Source organism: Tursiops truncatus, chromosome 4, assembly GCF_011762595.2.
Source record: "Tursiops truncatus isolate mTurTru1 chromosome 4, mTurTru1.mat.Y, whole genome shotgun sequence".
NCBI lineage: Eukaryota > Metazoa > Chordata > Mammalia > Artiodactyla > Delphinidae > Tursiops > Tursiops truncatus.
Genome location: NC_047037.1, coordinates 49,237,814 through 49,262,333, shown reverse-complemented (window position 1 = coordinate 49,262,333; position 24,520 = coordinate 49,237,814). Strand labels below are relative to the sequence as shown.

Here is a 24,520-nt window from a genome sequence, read left to right as displayed (position 1 = left end):
GTAGAATACGTACAAGCTCCCTGAGGACAGGGACTTTCTGCTTTGAATCATTAATGCTGTTAACAATGCTTGTCACATAGTAGGTGCTCAAAAAATATATGTTGAATGAATGACTATGGGCAAGTGAACCTTGCAGGCTTTATTTTCTTCATCTGAGAAGTGGGGGAAATCATGGTATCTACCTCATAGGGCAGATGTGAATGTCAAATAAGATACTGGGTATAATAAGACATTTGTGGCAATAGTGTTGGCTGTTATTGTAATTACTGTTCAATAATACAAATAATTTAAACCTCTTACAATCAACCAACAAATAGCTAATTAAGGTGGGTTTTGCCTGTTATATGCTTTTTACAGTGGTTGATTTCAGAGGTATAACTTGTGATCCAGTTATTGGTAACTTAGTTGGAGGAAACATATAAGTACATGAAAAGTTAAATGCCATAGACTATTTAAATAACCAATCGAGACAACAGTAGAAATGTTATCAGGCTTAAATAGTTGCCTAATGCATTGCTGATGGTGATTGCTCTAGGTATGAGAAATAAAAGCGTTTTTTTTTTAAACCAGGGTAGTATGAGGAGGCCTTGTGTAGCACGTGGATTTAGGCTACGCCTTGAAACACTGCGCACGATTTTAATCCTTTATTGGCCATGAGGTGGAAGGGCATCAAAGGTGGGACAGTGGCATAGAGACAAAGTGGGGGAAGAACTAGGGGAGTTGAAAAATGGAATGAATCAGTTTGGCTGGAGGGAGAGGTCTTGTGAGGAAGTTTGAGAGCAACGCAAAGAAAACAAGGTAAGAACGAAAGCAAGTGGCTTCAGGTGACAAGAAGCCCTTCGTTACTAGGAATGGGCAAGCAAGAAAGAAGTGCTTATGGGTAATTAGGAAAGAAGGTAACACATCACAGGCTTCCTGCTGCCAGGTTCACTCCCTTCTCCCGCACAGTGCAGGTGGCTCAGGGCATTACTCTCTGATGCACAGATAGTGGACAGGCATGCTGAGTCCATGTGTCCATGTGTCCAAGGAGAAGCAGACACAGGAGGGCACTGCTCTTCTGTCCCCTGGGCCTGGAAGCCAATTTTGAACTCTTTTCATCCACAGAAATTCTCACTCTAGGTGGCTGTGACGAGAAGGCAAGGGACAATTTTCACTATGGCTTCTTACTTTAAAAAAAAGAAGGAAGAGAATAGAGAAACTTAGAAATTAAAGGCCAACCAATAAACATAATAATTTACATTTTAATATGCGTATTAAGAAATACTCAACTTTTTTTCGGAAGAACGTGAAAGAAAGCAGAATATGTCACCCTAAAATATGCTACTTTGGCATATTGATTATTTTGAATTAAAGTTACTTAAGAAACAGCCAGTGCAAGAAGGATACTCTCATCTCCTTTGTCTCCTTGAGAGCAGGAAATAACTCTCCCATGTGAAAGGGATCCTCCTTATACCAGGAGGGTAGAAGGCATCCTTATTGCCAGAGACAGGGAATTCAGGGCCAAGAAGGCTATATAAACAAATCTTGTTACTTCTTCATTAATTTGCTACCCCAAGCCCAAACCCGTATGTTTTGTCAATTTTTCACAAACTTATTGTTTCTTTTGTCTAAAAGGCATAAAAGCTGCCTGCTTCGGTCACTTCTTTGAATCTCATATTTTTACTGGCTCTCGTATGTACAAAATTAAATGTATATTTCTCCTGTTAATCTGTCTATGTCAATTTAATTATTAGACCAGCCAAAGAACCTAAAGGGAAGAAGGGAAAAGTTTTCTTCCCCCACAAGGATATTAGGTGAGTCTGTATAGCCACATTCTCATTATCATGTAAAAGGAAACATTATATGAGAAAAGGCCACAGTAACCTGTGAACAGATCAGATTTTTGAAAAAAAATATCTAGCCAACCACGAGATAAAACTTGCTTTAATGATATAATTTTGTGTAAATTTGAAGCAATCTAAAAGAGTGTCCTTGTGTCCCTTCAGTTTTTTGTTATCAAGAAGTTAAAAAATAAATGTTACCTTTTGCTGCGTTAGAATAGATGTCAGAGCAATTTGTAGTAGTTGAGAAAATGACCCTGTAAGAGAATCAAAATAAAACGAAAAAGATAAAATATAGATATGAGCCATGACAGATGTGGCAGAACAGGGAATGGATGTGAAGACAATAAACCACGTTGTCGTTCACAGAGCCCTGGCAACACGGCTCTGACACATTAAATAATGAACGCCTGTCGGTGGGCACAGCCAGGAGAGAACAGAGAGCGCATTGTTTCAGCCTGTTTATCTAATTTCAAACTAATGGCTTAACTATAGGCTTCTGTTCTGATTACAGCCAAAGGAAAATCAAACAGTTGGAATACTGTAAGTCCTGTAATTCACCCCGTTTAAGAATCAGAACTAAATAAGAGAATTTTGAGCAAAGCATCCAAATAAATTGTTAGTCCTCCCTGCAAACGGAAGCCTGAAGAGAAGAAGGATCTACTCGTCAGGTTCTGCACTCACTCTTCTGTCCTCTCCTGATCAGGTTCTAGCTAATGTGATATGTGGGCTCGGCCGGTCGTCGTCGTCGCCTCTTCTGTGCTCAGGACTATGGCTCGGCTCCATAGAGGGGTGTGGGGGGGTGGCAGATGCCAGGTTCCACGCCTGGGACTGGCCCGGGGAGTGGTGTCTTCTCGGACAGCGGCTTCTCTGAGGTTTCAGGCAGGTTGGCGTCACCTGCCTTTTCCTACTCTGGGTCTTTGTGATGAGCTAGTGAGCTGATAACCTATGAAAGCACTTTGTTGACACAAATGAAGGGGTTCTGTGGTTGGTGGAGGAAAGAACACAAATCAGAAGTCCTGGGTTTGAATCCAGGTCATTCTCATACACGGTCTCCCCTTTTCTGTATTCCTTTATTTAAGTGTCTTCCTGTGTTTTTCTCCCCCCCTCCCCTTAAATCAGATGTTCTTTGGTTTTTTGTGTGTGTGCATGGACCCCCTTTGGCATTCTAGTGACGCTAATGAATCCCTTTTCAGAATAATGTTTAATGCATTAAGTTAACTGCATAAATTTAAACGAATAAAATTAGAGGTTCTAGCTATTTTTGCCGTAAACATCTTTGCCGTAAAGCAGTCTCATTGCACAACTAATTGATTGTAAGGCAATTTTGCCGTCAAAGATAAAATAACTAGGCGACAGTTTGGTTTCGACTACGTTATAGCAACTTGATAGAAAATACGGTGAAAAGAAAACTTACTGAAGTGTGAAATAAGAAAGTGTAAAGCCAGACTGTATACTATACCAGAAAATAGCATAACAGTTTGCAAATCCTTCGATGAGTACAGTCATCCCTCTATCCCGTCAGAGCAAGTTTACCAAACTATGACAAATATAAAAGAGGCAGCTAGTAATACATGACAGTCTAAGCATTAATTATCAGTTCTTTAGCTCATTTAGATACAACAGCTTGTTTTGTAATGCCATCTTTACCAAGTTTGTCACGCAGTATTAGAAGTTGGAGGCAAAGGAAGAATCAAGCTTCTCATCTCCTAGAAAGAAATTGGTTACATGATTCTTGATAAGTTTTATGAAAATGGTGAAATTTTTTTGCTCTTTGATAGTGGAGAACATGATGTAGACAAAATTTTCGTATTTGGCATAGAAACTGGCTTAGATGATTTGGTGAAATATAAGGACTGTCATGGAACATATAAATGCGGTACAGATATGTACTACTTTACATATACGTTTATATACGTGACATAGATAAATAGCAGCATACCTTGTCTGTTCGGTTTACTTCCAGGGAAACCTGAAGAGCCTTACAGCAGACTGTTTTTTAAACCATGAAGAACTTATGTTCAACACAAGATCCTGAATCCTTAATGACTGACTTTGAGAAAGGACGTATCATTGCTTTCACTAAGAAGATATTTTAAAAATTTTGTTATTAGTTTTTCATGTTTTGTTATGTCCTTTTTAATGTCCCTATTTTAGTTTCATTATTTCATCTTTTACGGCAAAATTGTCTTATGGCCAATTAGCTATGCAGCAGAACTGCTTGCAGTAAAGATTCTTACAGCGAAAATATCAGACATGAAAATTAGTATGCATAGGGTTACCAAGGAAACCGATTAAACTGATATACAGTTATACCAAAAAAGTAATAATATAATAATATCCACCCCTTATTAACACACTACCTACCAAGAGCTAGTGGCAGATTTAATAACTACTGTAATTTTGGGGTAGTAATGAGTGGAAACGATACTTTGAGATACTTGCAATACTGTACTGTGATATGAAGATGTCTTTGATTTCTACTTGTGACAAGTCACAGTTACACCTAATTTTACCGTGAATTATTGCCTACATTTGTAATTGAAGGGGATGCTAAATTTCAGTTAAAGGTGAGTAAAAATTAAAACAAAAAATTTCCCGGGCTTCCCTGGTGGCGCAGTGGTTGAGAGTCCACCTGCCGATGCAGGGGACACGGGTTCATGCCCCGGTCCGGGAAGATCCCACATGCCACGGAGCGGCTGGGCCCGTGAGCCGTGGCCGCTGAGCCTGCGCATCCGGAGCCTGTGCTCCGCAACGCGAGAGGCCACAACAGTGAGAGGCCCGCGTACCGCAAAAAAAAAAAAAAAAAAAAAAATTTCCCTACCCATGTCCTGAATTCTCTCTGAAATCCTCAGATACCTCTTGCCTTGAAACTTCACCCTTTCCTCTTACGCTGTGTGCCCCACTGCTGCCCTCCAGCTGCTGTCACCCTAGATGTGTGCCTCCCGTCCATGCAGGGGACAGGAGCGCCAGACCTGTATCTCCTGCAGCCCACTGCACATCCACCCTGGACGACCCACAGGACTTTGCACTCGGCCTTGGTCTCCAAAAGCCAACTCCTCGGCTTGTCTATCCCACCCCTGCTCCTCCCGCCAGCCTGCTCTTCCTCCTGTGTTCCCTGTTCTGTTGGTAGCATTAACAACTTCCACGTGGCTCAGGCCCCAGACCTAGCTTGAGCAAGTAAGTGAGCGCTGCTGTGGCCAGGGTTACCGCCCTAGCCTCCTTGATAATGTTTATGGAAGTGTAGACTTGTACATTTTAAAGCGCTGGTCTGCCCTTTTCTTTACCTGCAACGTCTTCTAAATTCCTGCGTACCCTACAGGGCTTAGTTCCTTCTTACTTCTCTTTCCAACATGTACACACTGTGGTTTAAAATGTCTTGGTCATGTCTCTTTACCTCCATGATGTGACATCAGAGGACTCCCGCCTCCCTCACAAAGTTTTCTTCTGTTGGTCCCCCAGCCTCACCAAGCTCCCTATGATCCCTCCAGCGGCCCACTCCTCACTTCCCCCTTTTCCTTGGCAGACAGAGTGAGTGCCTTCTGCCTGGGGATTCCTTACCTGCCTCATGGCCTCCAGGTCTCAGTTCTGCGGCTGCTTGGCTGGACAGCCTTTCCCAGCCTGTGCCGTTATGAGGACTGTCCATAGAGCAGTTCTTGTCCAACCAACTCCTGCTCCCTTGCATTTGAGCAGAATCTGGCAGGGTTTCACCAGTGGTGTGCACCCGGGAGGACAGCATTATCAAAGTATGTGGTTAGCGGCGCTGACTTCAGAGCCAAATGACCTGGGTTCTAATCCCAGCTCCGCCACTAGCTGTTGGCAAGATACCCTTTAGATGCCTCAGTTTTCTCATCTGTGAAACTGGCATAATTATGGATTTGTGTGATATAAATGAATTAATCTCCTGAAGCCCTTTAGAACCATGCCTGGCTTATACTGAGAGCTTAAATATCAGCTATTGTTATTAGTTTTAGTTTCAGTAATGTGGCTTGGGCTCGTTTAAAAGTCACATCCTACTATACTTTTATTTTTGCTGGAGTTTTATTAAAGACTGTTGTGTAATTCGAAACCCAATATTTAACTCTTCTTCATCTCCATTGAGGTTGATATCAGAACGTTGATTTTAGCAGAAATAATTTATGTGAGACAAAAGGAAATACTTTTTGAAAGAAAGGTAGGAGGACTCCTGGGGATACAGCCTCTTAACAGAATGATGGAGACACGGTCCCACCAGCAGTTAGCTAGTTGAGTTGGGGATTTATCCATGGTTCTTCCATTTCAGAGATTATGTTGATCTCACAGGAATTTTTCTTGCAGCCCTTTGGGTAGGAGAGAGATCAATATTATTTATCAGAGGATTTCTCTGGGAATGCATATCATCATATATGCTTGCAAACCAATCCACATAAAAAGATGATTTTGAATGTAATTACTTTTTTTTTGCATGAGTGTTTTCATATCCTCTATAAATATTGTGCTCTGAGGGAAGAAACTTTTCATGATTCCTACCACACATTGTGACATTAATGTGCTCTTATAACTGATCCTTTTCTTCCCTTTTTCTTTCAACATTGAAGCAGTATTTCCCCTGAGGTTTAACTGTTTCAGCCTTTTCTACGTTTTGCCACCAGGTGGGGCACTGGCTCCTTTATAAGGCATGGGCCAGGGCTTGAGGCTGGTTTTCTCACTGAGGTGGCTGTCTTGCCCCGTCATTCTGAAGTGACCCCTGGAGAAGCTATTCAGCCCTGACCCTGGGAGTGCGTAGAAGAGGCCAGCAGGGTGAGTGTTAGATCTGAGGGAGTTTCAGGGCTTTTCATGCCTGATCTTGTTGAGCTAATATGCTAATGACTTCTGTTTCATAGGTTTTGAGTAACTTGAATTTTACCGGAAATACATGTAAATCTACTTGGCGACAAGTGAATCAAGTTTTCCTCGGAATATTTTTTGTTTGTTTGTTTGTTTTTTGCGGTACGAGGGCCTCTCACTGTTGTGGCATCTCCCGTTGCGGGGCTCAGGCTCCAGACGCGCAGGCTCAGCGGCCATGGCTTACGGGCCTAGCCACTCCGCGGCATGTGGGATCCTCCCAGACCCGGGCACGAACCCGTGTCCCCTGCATTGGTAGGCGGACTCTCAACCACTGCGCCACCAGGGAAGCCCCTTCCTCGGAATATTTGGTCCCATTTTTATGGCTCAGAAGAAACATTAAATTTGGTAACCTTGACCATTATGTTAGATAGGTCTTATTTAAATAAGATAGAAATCATGGAAACAAGAATTAAAACTGCTCTTGGCATTGAAAATTAGGGGAAGATTGTGTATAACTGTGAACACTTCATGTTGAAAAGCAGCGCATGGATTTTTATTCTTTTTTTTTTTTTTTTTTGCGGTACGCGGGCCTCTCCCGCTGCGGAGCACAGGCTCCGGACGCGCAGGCTCAGCGGCCATGGCTCACGGGCCCAGCCGCTCCGCGGCATGTGGGATCCTCCCGGACCGGGACACGAACCCCTGTCCCCTGCATCGGCAGGCAGACTCTCAACCACTGCACCACCAGGGAAGCCCGAATTTTTATTCTTAAGCGATGTACTGGAACATTATTTTTTTAAGATATAAATGCTTTAAATTATCAATTAAGTTTTTCTAGAATGAAAAATAAATTTCTTACTTTGAAACCATTGTGAGTCATAAGTCCCAGTTTAAACTATAAAAAACTACAAAACCACCAAAAAACTTTTTTTATTTTATAATATAACCTAACTGTAGATGGTGAATTTGAATTATGAGTGATTTTCACAGTTACAGACACTAGGTTAGAATCAGAAGTTAGAAAATGCTTTCATAAGTTTTCCTCTTGAACCTAATTGTTAGACTTTAGTGATTAATGAGGTTTCATGCTTATTTAATGTATTTTAAAAATCTAGAAATAGTGGTAGTATGTGCCTTTGGTTCTCAGAAGCAATAACTTCATGTGGTCCCTCTTAGGCAATGTGAAATTATAGTGCTATATGTTCCATCACCACCACCACCAATTTAGGCAACAATATAAAACTCATTTCATGGCACTAGTGGAGGGCAGACTGTATTCCTCTTGTTTAAAATGAATGAGTCACTTTAATACAGCATCTGAGGGGCAAGAAGGGAATGAGAGTGCTCTTTGTTTCAGCTGGTGTGTTACAGTTTTCTTGGGTAGCAAGTACAAAGATGAAGCCTGAAGCCTTAGCTCATTCTGTATGTGAGTTTTATTTCTCACAGCAGCCCAGTGTCTATTTAACATATGGGAGTGGTTTCAAGTTCATTACTAAAGCTTATAGGCTAAAGTGCTTTGTGGGCTTGGCTATGACTTAAGTGGCCTTTGGGGAGTTGGCCAAAAACGGGGCTTGGGAACACACTGCTTTCCCCGTGTCTGTGGATTCTCGGGGTAGTCAGTTATTTTTTCCCCTGTCGGCTATCAGCTGCTTTGGAGATTAGTTTCATAGTAAGGATTCTTTCTTTCAAGCAATATGAAGCGACTACTTTCACAGGGGCACCAGGTTAGTAAATAAGGTTTTGAACTTTCTGCTGCATGTGTCAGATTTTCTTTCTGTCCTCCCGGGGCGATGACATGACAGTCAGCATAGCATTTGTGCTGTTGCTGCGTTCTTTTAGAAAATAATGTGAGTTCGTCGATCCTACGGAGGTCTGGGGGTTATGGTTCTCCTTGTAATGTATGCATTGCTGGACAATATTAAATGCAGGTGGAAACCAAGAAGAAATGACATTTATGTGTTGGATGTGCAGTCTAGAGGTTTGTACCTGTTCATATGCATTTTCAATTCCTTTTTCAGAATTCCTTTCTTTGTGTCTTCCCATTATATTTTCTAGGAATAACTGTGATTTTATACAAGGTTGATTTTACTTTATGGAACACGAGACAGCAGTGTGTAGTGCCCCAGCCAGTGGTGTCGTCCTTCACACCCTGTGCGTGCTTGCCTGATGCATTGTTTTCTCTGGGGCCTACCGCTTATAGTTACAAGGAACCAGAATATGATTTTAATTTTCTTTTTGAAAAGTCTGACATTTTCCTAGAATGCCTCAGAAAATACCTGCATAGCAGTTGACGTGGGCAGAGTGTAGGTGGATCAAGCTGGACTGAATCCCTTCCTTAGTGATCACTGTTTTTATTCTTAAGTGATTCCTCTAGGAATAAATATGACTGTCGAAACGGAGTGTGCCTTGTAAGACAATGAAAGGATCGCTAACAGTATTGAAATGAAATTAAGTCAATAGAGTGAAGTATCAAGAGAATATCTTCCTTAACTTCATTAACTTAGACATCTAGAGAGCGATATTACCTTTGTTTACTTGTCACCAAAGCAATCCAGCATGAAGTTGTTTCACAAGAGTACGTAGTTTGATTTGATGGTGTTTTCAAGTTTGCGACACTTTATGAAATATATTGGCTTTTATGTTGCTTTATGTATGCTTTAGTTTGAGGTAAGCGCTGGTGGTTTTTTTTTTAAATAAATTTATTTGTTTGTTTTTGGCTGCATTGGGGTCTTTGTTGCTGTGCATGGGCCTTCTCTAGTTGCGGTGCATGGGCTTCTCATTGCGGTGGCTTCTCTTGTTGTGGATCACGGGCTCTAGGCGCGTGGGCTTCAGTAGTTGTGGCTCGCAGGCTCCGTAGTCGTGGTTCACGGGCTGTAGAGCACAGGCTCAGTATTTGTGACGCACGGGCTTAGTTGCTCCGCGGCATGTGGGATCTTCCCAGACCAGGGCTCGAACCTGTGTCCCCTGCGCTGGCAGGCGGATTCTTAACCACTGTGCCACCAGGGAAGTCCCAGTATGGGTGTTTTAAAATATGCTAATATGCTTCTGTTATTGCCATTTGAGTCTCCTCTTTTTTCCCCCGCTGGGAAATACAGTGTTTCAGAAAGGGTCTGTTCTCTCAGGTTCTCCTGTGTTTAAAAATATAAAATTGAGGGAGAAGGGAGACAGAAGTAGGTACTTAAAGAAATCTTTGAGGTGATTTGCTAAAGTTTAAAGATCCCAGTCTTATCTCTGCTGAGGCTGAAGTTGCAAAGTTATGGCTGCATGCTATCTCAGGATTGCAAAGCTGACTGTACTTTATCCCCCTCAAGACACAGTCGTACAGCTGTATTATTACCCCTGCCTCTGCAGATATTTTCTTCAACAGTAAATCCAAAAAAAGAGAGCAGAGATTGCTATGACTTGCTTAATATATGCTAGTACTGCATATGTGGTCTTATTAATTATTAAATGCTATTAACTTAAAATTTTAAAGAAGACTTCTGTAAATCTGATTGTAGCTCCTCAATGATTTAAAGGACTGTGTTAAGACATTTTACTTGTTGATTACCTGTTTGCTCTTAGCTCACCTAAAGCTCAGTTAGGTCTGGTAGGTCTCAGTTTCTGTGTTCCCAAGTGCTTCGCAGCCTTTTCTTCTACAGATGATAACAGAACAGTACTGATTAGAAACAGAAATAAACAATGTGGCAAAGGCTAGAGTAAGAGGGGAAACTCCTTGAAAACCAGATTTTAGGGTTTTTCCAAAGGATATTCATTACAATAAGCTTCCTCCAAACATGAGGGGAAAAAAAAAGACTGTACAATAGAGTGCTCAAAATCTGTAATTTGGGATGGAGGCAAATCTTATTCCTGATTCCAGGCTTGGCACACACATTGCAGTTTTGTTCTCATCTTGCCAGACTGGTTTAGTTTTGTGACATCTCTGCTTTTTGGCTAAAATCAAGTAGAGACGGACATTTTTCCCGTTCCATATCAGGTTAAGCTTTGAGCCGATTAATTTTTATCCAACATGCTTTCTTGTTAACAGTCAAAAGTACCCTTGATGCCTCATAAATCTCAGATGGTTATGAACGTAGTTGATGATCCATTATTTCAACATGCATTGGCCCACACTCGAAACATCAGGAAGGTTAAATGTCAGTAGAAGGTAAGGACTTAGAGGAAAGAAATGAATAACCAGGAGGAATCATGATGTCAGGAGTGGGTTTTCTGACTGCTGAACCTTTATGATAAATGTTCACCTGTTGTCTGGTTCCATTCACACCCCAGATCACTCTCATTTCCTGCCCACAGTCTTCATCTTCGAGGTGCCTGTTTGGGGAGCTGTCGGTTCTTGATTTGCAGTTTCTGGCCTTGTCAGAGTCATCTTGTACAGCCACCTCTGCCTTTTTCATGCCTGACCCGCTGAGTTCTTGCTCCTAACCCTGCTCACTGAAGGTGCCGATGTGCAAGGGTCTTGTGTTTATGTATCAGAAAGTGGGGCAGAAAGCAAGGGAGACTGTGATGCCGCCCACCGCAGAAATGAACTATTTTAATAATGACAGTGCATACTAACTTCCCAGAGGGATTGCAAAGGCTGAGGACAGATTCTACTCCCAGGGCTGATCTGACCATAGACTTCCCCAGTTCCTTGGTTCCTTCTGAAGAAGCCAATTTAAGTTTGCCCTTCTGGCATTTCTGGGGTTGAAGGTATTAGTACCTGTGGCAGGAGTAGTAGAGGGAGTGGTAATAGTAATAATAACAACTAACACGCAAAAAGCATTTCCTAAAGGCAGTCTCTGGTCTAAGCCTCTCATGTAATCCTCACAACAACCCTAAGGGGTCAATTGTCTTTATTATCCCCATTTTACAGTTGATGAAACTGTCCCAGGGAAGTTACATAATTTGTCCCAAGTCATAGCAGCCAGTCAGCAGTAATAGTATTGTGCCTCAGAGGGGTGTTGTGGTGGGGAGAAAATGGTACGAGGAGTTGATGTCTTTGGGAAATATAATCCAGTCTTTATTATTAATGAGAAGCAACCATGTAAATACTGATATCTGTGCTGCACTTGCTACTCAAAGATGCTTCTGTTGACCCACTGTCAACCAGTAAGGCATGTCCTTTGTGTCCTTTTCCTACTGGGTGTTGGTGTGGGTGAGCTTGTACTCTGCTTTCTCACATGTTCTGCTGGGGACCAGTGGCAAGAACCAGTGACCAGTGGCAGGATGTAGAGCTTACTCGTGGTCAGTAACTGAGATCAGTGGGGACCAGTCCACGTGGCAAATAAGCCCACAGTTGAAAACTGTCTTTTAACTACACAAGCTAATCTTGGAACTTTTGAGACTTTTTAAGGCTAAAATGATAAAACCGCTAAGGCTCGAACTTGGACCTTTTGATTGTTTAGCTTTAATCTGGCCTGTATGAGTGTCCTCTTCCTTCCTGCCCAGTATGATTTCCTGCTGATAATCAAAGCTCTGATTATTTTGTCAGTCCTGAAGGCTTTCTGAGGCTTAGTGGAGAACCAGGAATATGAGACATGTATTTCCTTTAAAAACATAAATGTGCATTTGAAAATGTGGGGCAAATAACTTACTCTAGATTGGGCCAAAACTTAAACATGTGACAAATTAGGTTGGAACCTTTAAAAATATGTAAAAATACAGTCCATAGGTTAAGGAGTTATATTTTAAAAAAAGAAAGAAAGAAAGAAATCAAACGGTTTTATTATTTGGATGGGGAAGCACTTTCTCTTCCTAAAACCAATAGAGGAAATCACAAAAGGAATAGGGCAATAGATTGGAATTTTCCAGGTAGGAGTGCAAAAGTTTTAACTACAGAAATACTCATTGAAGTGTTATTTATTGTCATGAAAAGTTGGAAATAATCAAAATATACAATAAAAGAAAACTGCATAATGGATCATTATGCAACTACTACAGTTTTACTTAAGAAAAACTGTAATTGGAGGAAATGGTGATGATAGATATTTAAGATAAAACACTGGATAGTAAGCTATTTGTGCATCACGTACTTGGTTATGTTTAAAATATACCTGTCCTGGGGCTTCCCTGGTGGTGCAGTGGTTAAAAATCTGCCTGCCAATGCAGGGGACGTGGGTTCAAACCTTGGTCCGGGAAGATCCCACATGCCGCGGAGCAACAAAGCCCGTGTGCCACAACTCCTGAGCCTGAGAGCCACAACTACTGAGCCCACGTGCCTAGAGCCCGTGCTCCGCAACAAGAGAAGCCACTGCGATGAGAAGCCCGTGCACGGCGAAGAAGAGTAGCCCCCACTCGCTGCAACTAGAGAAAGCCCGTGCACAGCAACAAAGACCCAACGTAGCCAAAAATAAATAAAATAAATAAATAAAAATAAAATAAAATATACCTGTCTCTGTATGTGTTATGCTTAGGGAGAGAACAGAATGGATGATCAGCTTAAGTTAATTGGGATTTAGGGATTATTTTAAAGGTGGGAATTTCTGGCAGTTTTGATTTTCTCCTTATACTTTTCTGCATATTAATATTTAAAAACATGATTCTCTTATATTTGAAAACATAAAAACTATTCATGGAGAGAGAAAAATAAAAGCAAGATATACAAAAATTTAATAGTAAGTTAACATCACCCATAATCTATTTAAGGTGGTAACTCTAAGAATGCTTTTAATTTCCTCAGATAGTTTGTAAACTTAAGGTTTCCTTTAAGAAGAATTTATTATTTTTATAATAATTAAAATAGATTCGGAGTGACAGGTTAGTGTTGAGGAAGATCAGTCTTTATAAAGGAGAGGATATTTTTACTTTGGAGAGCAATTATTTTGCTGCATTTTTGCATTATTTTAGGAAAGTGCCTTTTGATTTTTAGGTACCAGGTTTAAAATCTTAATCAGACATTATAGCTGATTAAATTATAAGATATATAGTTTATTTAATAAGGGATGTGGGAAGATGCTCACTTAAATACTTGAAACAACAATCCAGGAAAGACACTTTCATGGATTTCCAGTGTGTCCAGATGTTTTGATAACTCTTCATTGGTCCAAGGGCAGTTGCTGATGTTTAGAATGGGACAAGTCAACATAGTGAGACGGTCCTTGGAAGATATGATTTGACTGGAATAATGAAGGTGGAAGAGAACCTTGGAGTAGTTGACTTCCTTCTTCCTCCTCCTCCTTTTACAGATGAGGTCCCCAAAGCCCAGAATGATTGAGTCGCCAAGGTCACAAGGTTCTAGTTGACTTGACTGGAGTCTTTTGGGGCCTTTTGAGGTCTTTTGATTCCCCTATTGCTGCTGGTTTTAATATTTCATTCTGTCCACTTACAAACATTTTAGTAATGAGGAATGAAATTATTTTTCCATTTTTCCTGGGTTGGTAAAAATCAGAAGCTAATACCATTCAGCACTTACCTGATGACATTGGAGAAAGAAGCTGACGGCTCATTATGGCTTCCAAGGAAAACTTACCAGCTTCACAGGCGTGGTCTTTATTCTCATCATTGTTGTTTGAACATTTTGTTCTTGGGTAAAGGCTTACTTAACGCACATCTGGTTTCCATGTTTGTTCTGAAAGACAGCAGCCACAAGGAGTGAGTAGAGATCACTGGATACTGAACCCTGGGAATTATTTTTTATTTTTTTGCGGTACGCGGGCCTCTCACTGTTGTGGCCTCTCCCATTGCAGAGCACAAGCTCTGGAAGCGCAGGCAAGGGAATTATTTTTTAACAACTTTATTGTTATTGTATAATTTACACATCACAAAGTTAACCCCTTCAAAGCGTACAATTCTGTATTCTTTAGCGTATTTACAGAGTTGTGTAACCATCACCATAATCTAATTTTAGAACATTTTTGGTACCCCCTAAAGGAGACCTTGTACCCACCCTCCCTACTCCCCTCTCTTCCTTACCCAGCCCTAGGCAACCACTGTTCTAACTTCCTGCCTCTAGATTTGCCCATTCTGAACATTGAGTGAAATCATACACTGGATGAGAAAGCTAGAAATTTTAATTTGATGCTCAAAGACCACTTAGGCGAACATGACCTGGTTACTCTGTGGGCCCTTTCTTCTCAACAGTGTCTTGAACTGTGAGATTGAGACCAAATGAACTCAGTGTTGTCACCTATTTACTAGATTAAGTGGCTTATTTTTGTTTTCTGGAGTCCCTGTATTCAAGATTCAAATAAAAAATATTCAGTATTCAAATTTTAAAAATATATGGGTACATATCCATTAATATGAGATTATTGTAGGCTGTGCTGCAAAATTGTTAGGTTAGACCACAGCTTATTAGATGGGACCTTGAGTGACTTACTTGACTTTTCTAAGACTCAATTTCCTTATCTGTAAAACGAGGATCATAATACTAGTACTTACCTTTTAGGGTTCTAATGAGTATTAAATGAAATAATGTATATATAACACCTCCCACAGTGCCTGATGCATGAGTGTTAAGTGAATGTTACCTATTGTTATTAGTGTCATTTATAATAAACTGTAGGAGTTATTTTATTTCATTCTTTCTGACTTCATCTATCTACTACTGAGGATTTGAGTTGGCTTGCAAGAATATTTACATACCATTACACACACACACACACACACACACACACACACACACACACACAGAGGAATAAAACAAAAGCAGGGATGATAAAGTTAGCAGAAGGACAGTATCAGAGGAAATAATAATAACAGTAGTAATGAGAGCTAACATTTATATAGCGGGTTATGAATGGACATTTCTTCAGTGTCCTTCCTAGTGAGCTGAGGGAATATTGCCAGATCAGAAATGGGCAGAGACACTGAAATGAAGCCCCAGGCTGGGACCTGGGAGGGACCTTGGTGCTCTCTGGTCCACCTTCATACCCCGTGCCTGAGACAGAGCCAGAGATGACAGCTTGGTGTTGGAACTCACAGTGTGAAGGTGAGTTCACCATCTCACAACATGGATGGTCACTATTTATTAAGCACTTACCATGAGCTAAGCTAGAATTAGAACCCAAAGTGAATCCAAAACTATATAATTATGAAGTAAACTTGTCTAGTCCAGGCAACCAGTTTCTCTATAAATAGTTCCTTTTTAAAGAATGGCCTTATATACATTAAACTGAAGTGTACACTCTCGTAGGCACCCCCCTTTCCCATTCACATAGTACCTTCTACTCAGAGAGATTTAGATAACATTTGCAACATGGACAACGTAGTTGAATCACAAAGTTCATAGTAAACGTAATACCAGTGTTCATAAATGTTGATAAGAAGACACAGTCCAAAGTTACGCTTCTCTTTTAATCTGGCATCTTAGCAGTTTTTCATAGAGTACGGATAAAGGTTATTTCCTAAAGCATGGATAGAGGGTTAATTTAAGAAGGAGTATGTAACTGGCGCAAGAAGGGAGCTGGCCTACATCTGAAGGAAAGAATGTGGATCTCAGCAAGGCTTTGCTGTCATTTGTAAAACTGGTCTGCCCCTTAAATGGAATCATTTGGGGCCGAACAAAAACATTCTACATGGAGTAGGTCAGGCGCTGGTACTTCCTCTCGCCGCCTCAGTTCGAATCTGTCAGTCTTCATCCAAACCTCATCTTTACCTCCCATGTGAATGGCTACAATATTAGACACCCCAGTGAATCCGTCCCCTCCTCCCTTCACTTTCTGCCAGTTTCATGGTTTTGTGCTAGCTTTTCCCTAGACGGTAGAGCCCTAGCTCGTGGAGGCCAAGGGGGCCACCTCTGCTCAGAGTGGTCCCCTGAGGTCTGGCCTGGGTTTGGAGGAGGAAGACGCAGGCGTGGTGTTCTAAAGCTGAAGTGGACACAGGGTGCAGCCTCTGAGACCAAAAAGGAGGCTCTTCTGGCAAGTGCTGACACGGCACCGTCCAGGCGCTGACGGAGCACTTCCTGTTTTCGGAAGCTCTCCATTCACCAGGGCTCTTTCACTCCTAGAGAGCTCAAAGTGTTAGAAAGTTCTCCTTTATGCTGATGTGACATGGGCCCATCTAGAATATCCATCCCTGTGTTGCAGCTCTGTCCGCTGGAACCACAGAGGAAACATCTACTTACACCCACAGGTCTTGATATGTTCAAAAGCCTTCTCATTTTTGTGCAGCCTAAAAATTCCAGCTTATTTCAACCATTCCTCGTAATATCATGTTTTTCAGACTTCTCCAGCCTGGTCCCTATTCTCTGAGTATCCATGGTTTGCCTTTGTTTTTCTGTGGCCCTCAGACCGAATACCATTCTCCAAGTGTAGTCTGACCAGCAGCTGGGATTATCGGCTGCTTTGCTGGGTACTGCTCTTCTGATGATGTATCCTAAGAGTGCATCGGTTCTTAAAAAATAATGTTAACATGTGCCATTTTGGGGGGACAGTCACTCTTTTCAAGGCAACGTGCCAAAGTGCCTTATATATGTGATGTTATTTACTCTTCACAGCAGTACTGAGGTCAGTATTACTACTGTATTTCCTTGATTCTAAGACACTGTTAATGGCAAGATACACCATCAATTAAATTTCAGCTTTTCAGGGAGAAGTAGAGGAAGGAAAATGCCATCATATTAAACGGAGACATAAAACGCAATAGTCCTGCCCGTTTCAGAAAAGTTAAAATGCGTGTTGGGGGTAGGGGGACAGAAAGCACATCTTAGAATCAAGGAAATGTATCTTCATTCTGCAGATGCGGAGCCCAAGCTTAAGGATTTGAGTGACTTGCTACGGTCTGTAGAAGGGAGAACCGGTTCAGACCCAGCTCTGCTGACTTCGGTGTATGCTCCCACCATTCTTGCTACTCCCTCCTAAGGAGGCCTAAAGTGAAGTTGGTTCATCCCAAATCCCTGGGGCTTTTTCACAAAATGGCTGCCCATCCGGGTCATCCCAGCCTGCACTTGCGAGTGTTTAAACCTAAAGGCAGATGTCTGCATTTGTTCTCGGCAGTGAACTGCTTTCCATACGTCCGTACTTTTAGAGTGTGGTTACCAGATCAAAGCCTATAAGTCTTTTGTGGCTCTGCAAACATATTACTAAATTGTGCCCCAAAGTGGTGTATTCATTAACAGTGCCACCAGCTATGAGGTTGGTTTAGCACAGTTGTAGCTGGTTTTCAATATAGTCCATCACTGGCCTCATTGAGAATGGGAATTTGGGTCTGTTGTGGGAAACTTATGTGTATATTTGATTCTCTCGTGGGACTCCTCAGGCCCCTGAGCCCCCATCGTAGGCTGACTCAGGCCCCTTCAGTGCTTCTTTGTAGTTAATATGTGCCTTCCTGTTTCCATGGCCTCTGGACTTAACTCTGAGTCAGAATCCTTGGGGGCCGCACAGCCCTAAACTTTGCTGTCTTCCTGCTTGCCCTCTGGCTCTGAGCATACCCAAGTCCTCCCCTTGCCTTTATTGTAATACCCTGGGTTATTTGATGCAGCCTGTAGAAAATCTCTGAATCCCAAGGACGATTTATGATGGTAACAGAATTAATGGGTTGAGAATTAAAAGCGGTTCTTGTTTTAGATGCATTGTGGTGAAAACAAGCCTTCTAGGAGATATCTGGATGATTAATTAGCAAGAAATCCATTCTGATTGTTCTAGTTCTCCCTAGGGAGGACGTAGAAAGTGTCAAGAATATATAGTTGAAGGCTTTAAGGAGAAGAACCTGCCTAATAGATTTCAAATGGCTAAAAGGATAGAAATGAAGAAGAGAATGGATTTCCACCTGTGTGCAGGGCAGTCTCTTAGCTCTGGGAAGCACAGAATTGTGACTGGAAAAGAATGTAATTTATTTTTTATTTTAAAAGTGGGAATAAAGAAAAAGGTCAACTGTACGTCTCACTTCCCACTAAGATAACTTTTACTTATATGCATAGCTTTTATATGTGGAGTTATTGGGGTTTTATAACTCCGTTTAAATGGGTAAGAAATAGTGAGCAAAAATTAAGTCCTTCAGATGCTTCTTTAGATTCTGCTTCATAGCACAACATAACTCGTATCTCTTGTGAGAGGACAGTTGCTGTCCTGCACTTCTTGGCTAAAAATGTAGGCCATTTTCTGACTAGAAATGTAGGTATGTGATTTAAAAAGAAAACCATAAACCATATTGAAATAGCTCAAAGTTAAATCAAGTTTACACTCAAATTTAAGTTGACTTCAGTGTTGGGTTCAAAAAATGTGTTAACATTCAAAAGGATAAAGTTGCCTTGTTAAGAAGTGACTCCTGGATTGTGAACGAAGTTGGTGATGTACAAGTCTTGAGCTTATCAGTCCATAACACAGCTCTACCCTTCACCTCATGAGAGATTCAGTATTTGCCAAAGACTTAATGTATTTTTATTTGCTACGTGCTTCTGAAGACACAGGTTTGGAGATTTTAGAAGGCGTGGAACTATAGTTACACTCCCTATAGATTCAGCCATTGTCTCTATCATCAACTCCCTAGGCATCTTTATAGGTCCTTTATAAATATCTGTGGGCCATTATCTAGGTGAATTAAGGTCCTGACACAGCCATAGCAAGCTGGTTTTGTTCTCCCCGACTATAACATTTCTGCTGTATTTTACTTCTCAGAGCTTCTTTCCTCCTGTCATATAACGTGTGTCATGTTGGAGCTAGTCTAAACCAGTGCCTTTCAAACTGAGATGTCTCTGAATCACCCAGGTATCTTGTTAAAACACAGATTCTGTTTCTGGGATACGGCTAAGATTCTGCATTCCCAGAAAGTTTCAGGGTGATGTCTATGGTCAACGGACCACCTTTTGAGTAACAAGGATCCCAAGGTTTTTACAGTCAATACTCCCAGGAAGACAGGTGGTGGGAAAAAGCAAGCAATAAAACAAACATTAAATTGGAGGAGCCTCATATGTTCATTAATGACTGCGATTACTTTGGCCGGTGCCCCGTTGAGTTCAGAGGGGCAGTAGTGCATAAGTGCACATTGATTAAGAGCTCTGGGCCCTGCAGTCCTCTGTCTGCCACTCAGCAGTTGAGTCACATGGGCACATTACTAATCTCTCTAAACCTCAGTTTCTGAATTCGTGACATGCAGATAATATGAAAATCTACTTCATAGGGTTATTGTGATGATTAAATGATATAATGCATATGAAGTACTTACTTAATAAGTGCTTGCTAAATGTTATCTATTCGTAGTGATAATTCAGAAAGCATTTCTTGAACATCTACCATATGCCTGGCATGTAGGTGTGTAAAAATTCAAAGACAACTCTTTAATTTCAACAGAGATTGAATTGGGTTTTTTGGGAGTCCCCAAAGTTGAGATTAGATCTAAAACTGGCTCTGAGGCCAGTACTCTTCCTGCCTAATTCTGTGCCTAATTCACTGGCTGTTTCTTATGTTGGATAACCATATTAAAGCTAACCTGGTTTCAGACAACTTTAAGTAAGTGAAACCCGTGTGCTGAGTCACAGTGGATTCAACATGTTTTAACTTAAAACCAGAAGAGAGTTATGTTTGGTTCCTTGGGTTTGAGCGAGTTATCTCTGAGGATAAAGACTGAAGGATAGGTTTTTGTTTTGTTTTGTATCAGCCGGATTGTTTTGCTTGGTTAGGTGAAACTGAGATCAGAGACTGGGCATAGTTAATTTCTATTCCGGTGGATCATATTCTGCGCATACACCTGCCTTCCACTTTGGTATCTACCTTCTGAAGTGATTTCAAAAGGATTCTGCCTTTGCACGAACTAACTTGTTTCTCTAAGAGACTAAAAAAATACACCCTGCTTCTTTCCCAACAAGCACCCAGCACACACGCATGTGTGCTTATGAGGTGCCGGGTATTGCCACTTTTCATCCATCTTTTGTACCTTTCTTTCGAACCCTGTCTTGAAAAGGAAATCATCACTGACCCAGAATTTGTCTTTTCTTTATCTAATTGTTTCTCTAGATGTTGAGACTTGCATGTTTTTTCTGAGCTTATAATAGTTCTCTTTGTGATACATACTTTTGTAATTTCTTAGCAAGATACTCGTTTGGCAGAAACTTCCCAATGAGACCGTTGTGTTTGTGGAAACATAATAATCTCACTGAGCAGAGTCTTCTGGTAGTGAAAACAGTGGAATTAAAGCAATATTCAAGGTGGGAATTGACAGATTGCTTTCTCTAAGTGTTTTGACGATGTCTTTTCTTCCCCTGGTCTTTTTGGTTTAAGTAGTAGTTTGTCTATTTTTGTTATATGTAACAGAAATAAATGTAAAAATGACTTTGCTGCTTGTTATTCCTCTATAGGATCAAGAAAAATTACCTGCTCTTCCTTTGAGTATCGATATATTTTTTTGAGTATTGATATCTGTTGATCGATATAGTAAGCAACTATATCAACAGTAAGCAACTCTGCTTACTATTCCTATGTCTTGTCAGATTTTTTAAAAAGTAGCTTCATTGGGATATAATTTACAAACCATAATTTTCACCCCTTTAAAGTGTACAATTTAAAAGTTTTTAATATTCACAGTGTCGTTTTTGTAGGTTCTTACCAGTATATTTTTCTTTTCTCTTTCTACTGTGTGTGTCAACCCCCCTCCATATTACCATACTTTTAATGAATTTGGTTAGTACTGACAGTTTGGGGCAGATATATGTACAGTAACAAGGAACTTTTAGAAACTACTAACTTAAGGTACTTCCTGATTACTTTGTGGCTTTTTATTAACTTTATATTAGTGCTGTTTTAACGATGAATTGATCATCTGTGAACTATGCCCATGCGTCATTAGGCATAGCCTGTTTCTCATCCCTCCTATCCTTCCTTCCCCTAACCCTCACCCTCCACGCACATCCAGTTTAGCTTGTTTACCTTAAATATTACGTTGTTTCTCAAATGTGGCAGAACTGAACTCTGATGGTTCCACGAAGGCATTACTTTATGTACCTGAGACTCATCTGGAAATCATTGTTGTCTGCAGTAACTTTATAAAGAGAGCAGAGCCAGTATTCCATTTAGCCCAGTATCTTTTTTATTTGGGAAACCACCATTGGTTATCTGGGTAATAAAAAAAATAACCATCGAAAGTGATGTCACTTATCCTACAAAATCCCATTTTGGGCAGCCCCAAATTATTGTCATTGAATACTTTTTAGCTGCAGGCCTCCAGCATCGAGAGTGGGGAGTGAGAGGTGGTGGATGAGGACTTTGAGATAAAGTCTAAATGCCTTAACATCACCTGCCCTTAACCCCATGCCCAGCTACACTGCACCTTTTTTCATTTCCTCAAACCTGCCATGGTTATGGAGATAAAATGTAGTGGCTAGACTGAAGAGATATTTATAATTTGACAGGACTTATAAATTGGTTGGATGTAGAGAGTTAGGGAAGGAGAATTGCTGAGGATGAGTTCCAGGATTCAGTTTATGCAGCTGGAGAGATGATGTTCCCAATTCATGCAGGAAGGAAACACAGGACAAGGAGATGTTTTAGAAAACTTGGGGTAGGGGCCAAGAAAGCAGATAGATGGATTGACCTGGACTGGGCCTTGCCAGGTGACTACAACAGGACAGTGGGGTAAGTGAGTAGAGCTTTTCAGTGAGAGAGGAGTTAGGGTGATGGGTCATGTGCCCTCAGCTGGATGAATGGGTGTGAGGCCTGGGAGGGGCTGAGGGGTTGCTAACAGCCTGTGGGAGATGCAGTAGTCGCTGGGTATCAAAGGTGTTCTTGGATAAGAAGTGCCTTCGCTGCTGTCCCACCAGATAGGATGGTGATTTCCTGGCTTTAATAATGAGTGGATCACAGGACAGGTCTGTAGCCATTTCAACACGAACCCTAAATCTGAGATGTTCTGCTCATTTGGCAGGAGGATATGGTGCCTAAATCATTTATGTTGATTCATCCCACCAAAGGAAGATAAAAGTGGTATCTGTGTTGTTCTGGCTATATTACTTCCTTTTCTAGATTTACTTCTTTTGTTAAAATTGGTCAGAATTCATTTCTGTTCCTTCTAGTAAGTAGTTTGGTTAAGCACAAGGCGAGCAGACTAGTTTGCAGATAATCAGGTTTCAATGAGGAGCGTTTGTATAGTCTTGTGTACATCTGACTATGAAGACGGTAGCTCACAGGGAATGGAGAAAGCCGGGAATGTGAAGTTCAAGGATCATAATTTGAATCTCAGATCTACCACTTACACAGTATGACCCTCATCAGACCTCTTACTCATTTTGGATCATTGCTTCTTCAGCTGAAAAGAGGGTTAAAAATAATACCGTTTGCCCTGCAAGATTAGGAAGATCAAATAAGACATATATGTGGAAAATACTTTGTAATCTGGAAAGCTTTATGCACATGTTATTATCTGTTTTGCCCATACCGTGAGCTATTCCAAGTCTTATATTCATTCATTGCTCATTTGGTCCACAGACAGTTAGTTACTCAGAGCCCAGTAGATACTAGGAACTGTGGACCTTGAGATGGCCTCTCCCTTCAGGGAATTGAGAGTCTTCTAGAGGAGACAGAGGCCAAGTGGAAAAGAATGTTCTCAATGGACTCACCTAGATGCTGTGGAAGCACTCAGGAGAGGCATCTGAACCAGCCTGCAAGGTCAAGGAGGCTTCCTGGAGGAGGTGGCACCTGGGACAAAGAATGAATGACAAGAGTTAATCAGGCAAAGAAAGAAATTGGAGGACGGTAAACTCCAGAGGGAGCAGTCTGTTGGAAGGCTGAGATGTCAGAGAGCATGAAGCATGTTTGGTTCAGTCTAGCTGAGCAGGGCAATATAAATCCTTCAAAAGCTTGACTCAAGTCACAGGGAGAGAGAAGTGAGAAGTTGAGTGGAACGTACATGTAACTGAGATGCTTGAGAATATTTTAAGTGGCAATAGGAAAAACCCACAGAAGCAGGAGAGGTTAAGGGAGTTGATTAATGGAGGGATGAGAGGAGAGTTGGAAGGAAGCACAGGTGGGAGACAGGAGAGGTGGGAGGAGGGGCGCTCTTCTGGGATTTTGGTGGGGAAGGAGGTAAACACACAGGGTGAGGTGGGGCGGAACGAGAGTGTTCTTTTCACAGTGAAGTAAAATACGTGAGGTCATTTTGTTTCCCCAGCGCCTATTTTGGTGCTCAGCACACTGCAGTTGCTCCATAAATACCCACTGAGTGAATTACATCATCCCGAGCCGCTTGAGAAACCCGCAGAGCAGCACGCCGGGAAGGCAGGATGGCTGGCCAGTCCGGCTGGCACGCGCTGCCTCTCTCCAGTTCACCGAAATTGGGTGGCCTGTCTTTCAATCTGCCATTTCTTGTTAGCATTGATGCAATCCATGTGCTTCTGACCATCAGGGGTGTCACAGAGTCAGGTGTTAGTAGAACAGCTCTGTCCCTTTGTGACATTCATGGGAGTGGCAGTTTCTTGAGTGAGGACCAAACTAGTTCTTTTCCTGTGAGGCCGGCAGCCGGTCCACACCTACTGAGCAGAGTCCGCCTGCAGCTGAGACAATAGTGGTTTATCCTGCCTGTCAGGTCGTACTCCTTACACACTTCGACGTGGTTCAGAGCTGCATTGTAAGGAACGAATCTGCCCTGGAAACAGACTTGTGTGAGCATGCAGGGCATGAAGGAGGCCTGAGTTCTAGTCTCATCTCTGCTTCCTCTGTGGGATCCCGGGCCTCTCCTTCTCAGTGCATCAGAGGAGGTGGAACCAAATGATTACCTAGATCTTCACGTGTACTAGATGTCACTGACCAGGTTTTGTATCCATCGGTTTCATCAGTCTAAAGATTGTACCCTCATTTCTTACCCAGTGTCTGTTATCAAATACATGTGGCATACAGGTTTATTGAATTGGATTGCATTAGCTTCTGTTTTTTCTCAGACACACACACACACACACACACACACACACACACTCACTTATGCACACCCAGAGTAAAATAGTGCCCACTGATGGTGCAGTTCACTATGTTCATTTAATTCATTTCTGCTCAACAAAT

At 41.5% G+C, this 24,520-nt stretch overlaps 1 protein-coding gene and 1 long non-coding RNA gene across 11 annotated transcripts in view; one reads left to right on the top strand and one right to left on the bottom strand.

Moving 5' to 3' along the window:
* PLD1 (phospholipase D1) overlaps positions 1–24,520 on the top strand; it is a 202,814-nt gene that overhangs the window by 42,647 nt on the left and 135,647 nt on the right. Inside the window, exon 2 of one of the 8 annotated variants that reach the window (XM_073803899.1) lies at positions 6,452–6,599. The exons of 6 other annotated variants lie outside the window; for them this stretch is intronic. The gene's annotated coding sequence lies outside the window, so the exon portion shown is untranslated. Of the gene's footprint in view, positions 1–6,451; positions 6,600–7,514; positions 8,348–24,520 lie in introns of those variants that run through there. One more of the 8 variants, XM_073803897.1, reaches the window with a different exon arrangement.
* Positions 636–23,902, bottom strand: LOC117312135 (uncharacterized). Of its 3 annotated transcripts, none has more exons than XR_012331381.1 (5): positions 23,685–23,902; positions 23,086–23,164; positions 14,071–14,169; positions 2,022–2,077; positions 636–1,166 (listed from the first exon to the last, which is right to left on the bottom strand). It is a non-coding gene; the product is annotated as an uncharacterized lncRNA (long non-coding RNA). The 3 variants fall into 3 exon arrangements; XR_012331382.1 differs by having other exon boundaries at positions 636–1,123; XR_004526317.2 differs by lacking the exons at positions 636–1,166; positions 2,022–2,077 and adding an exon at positions 5,284–6,139.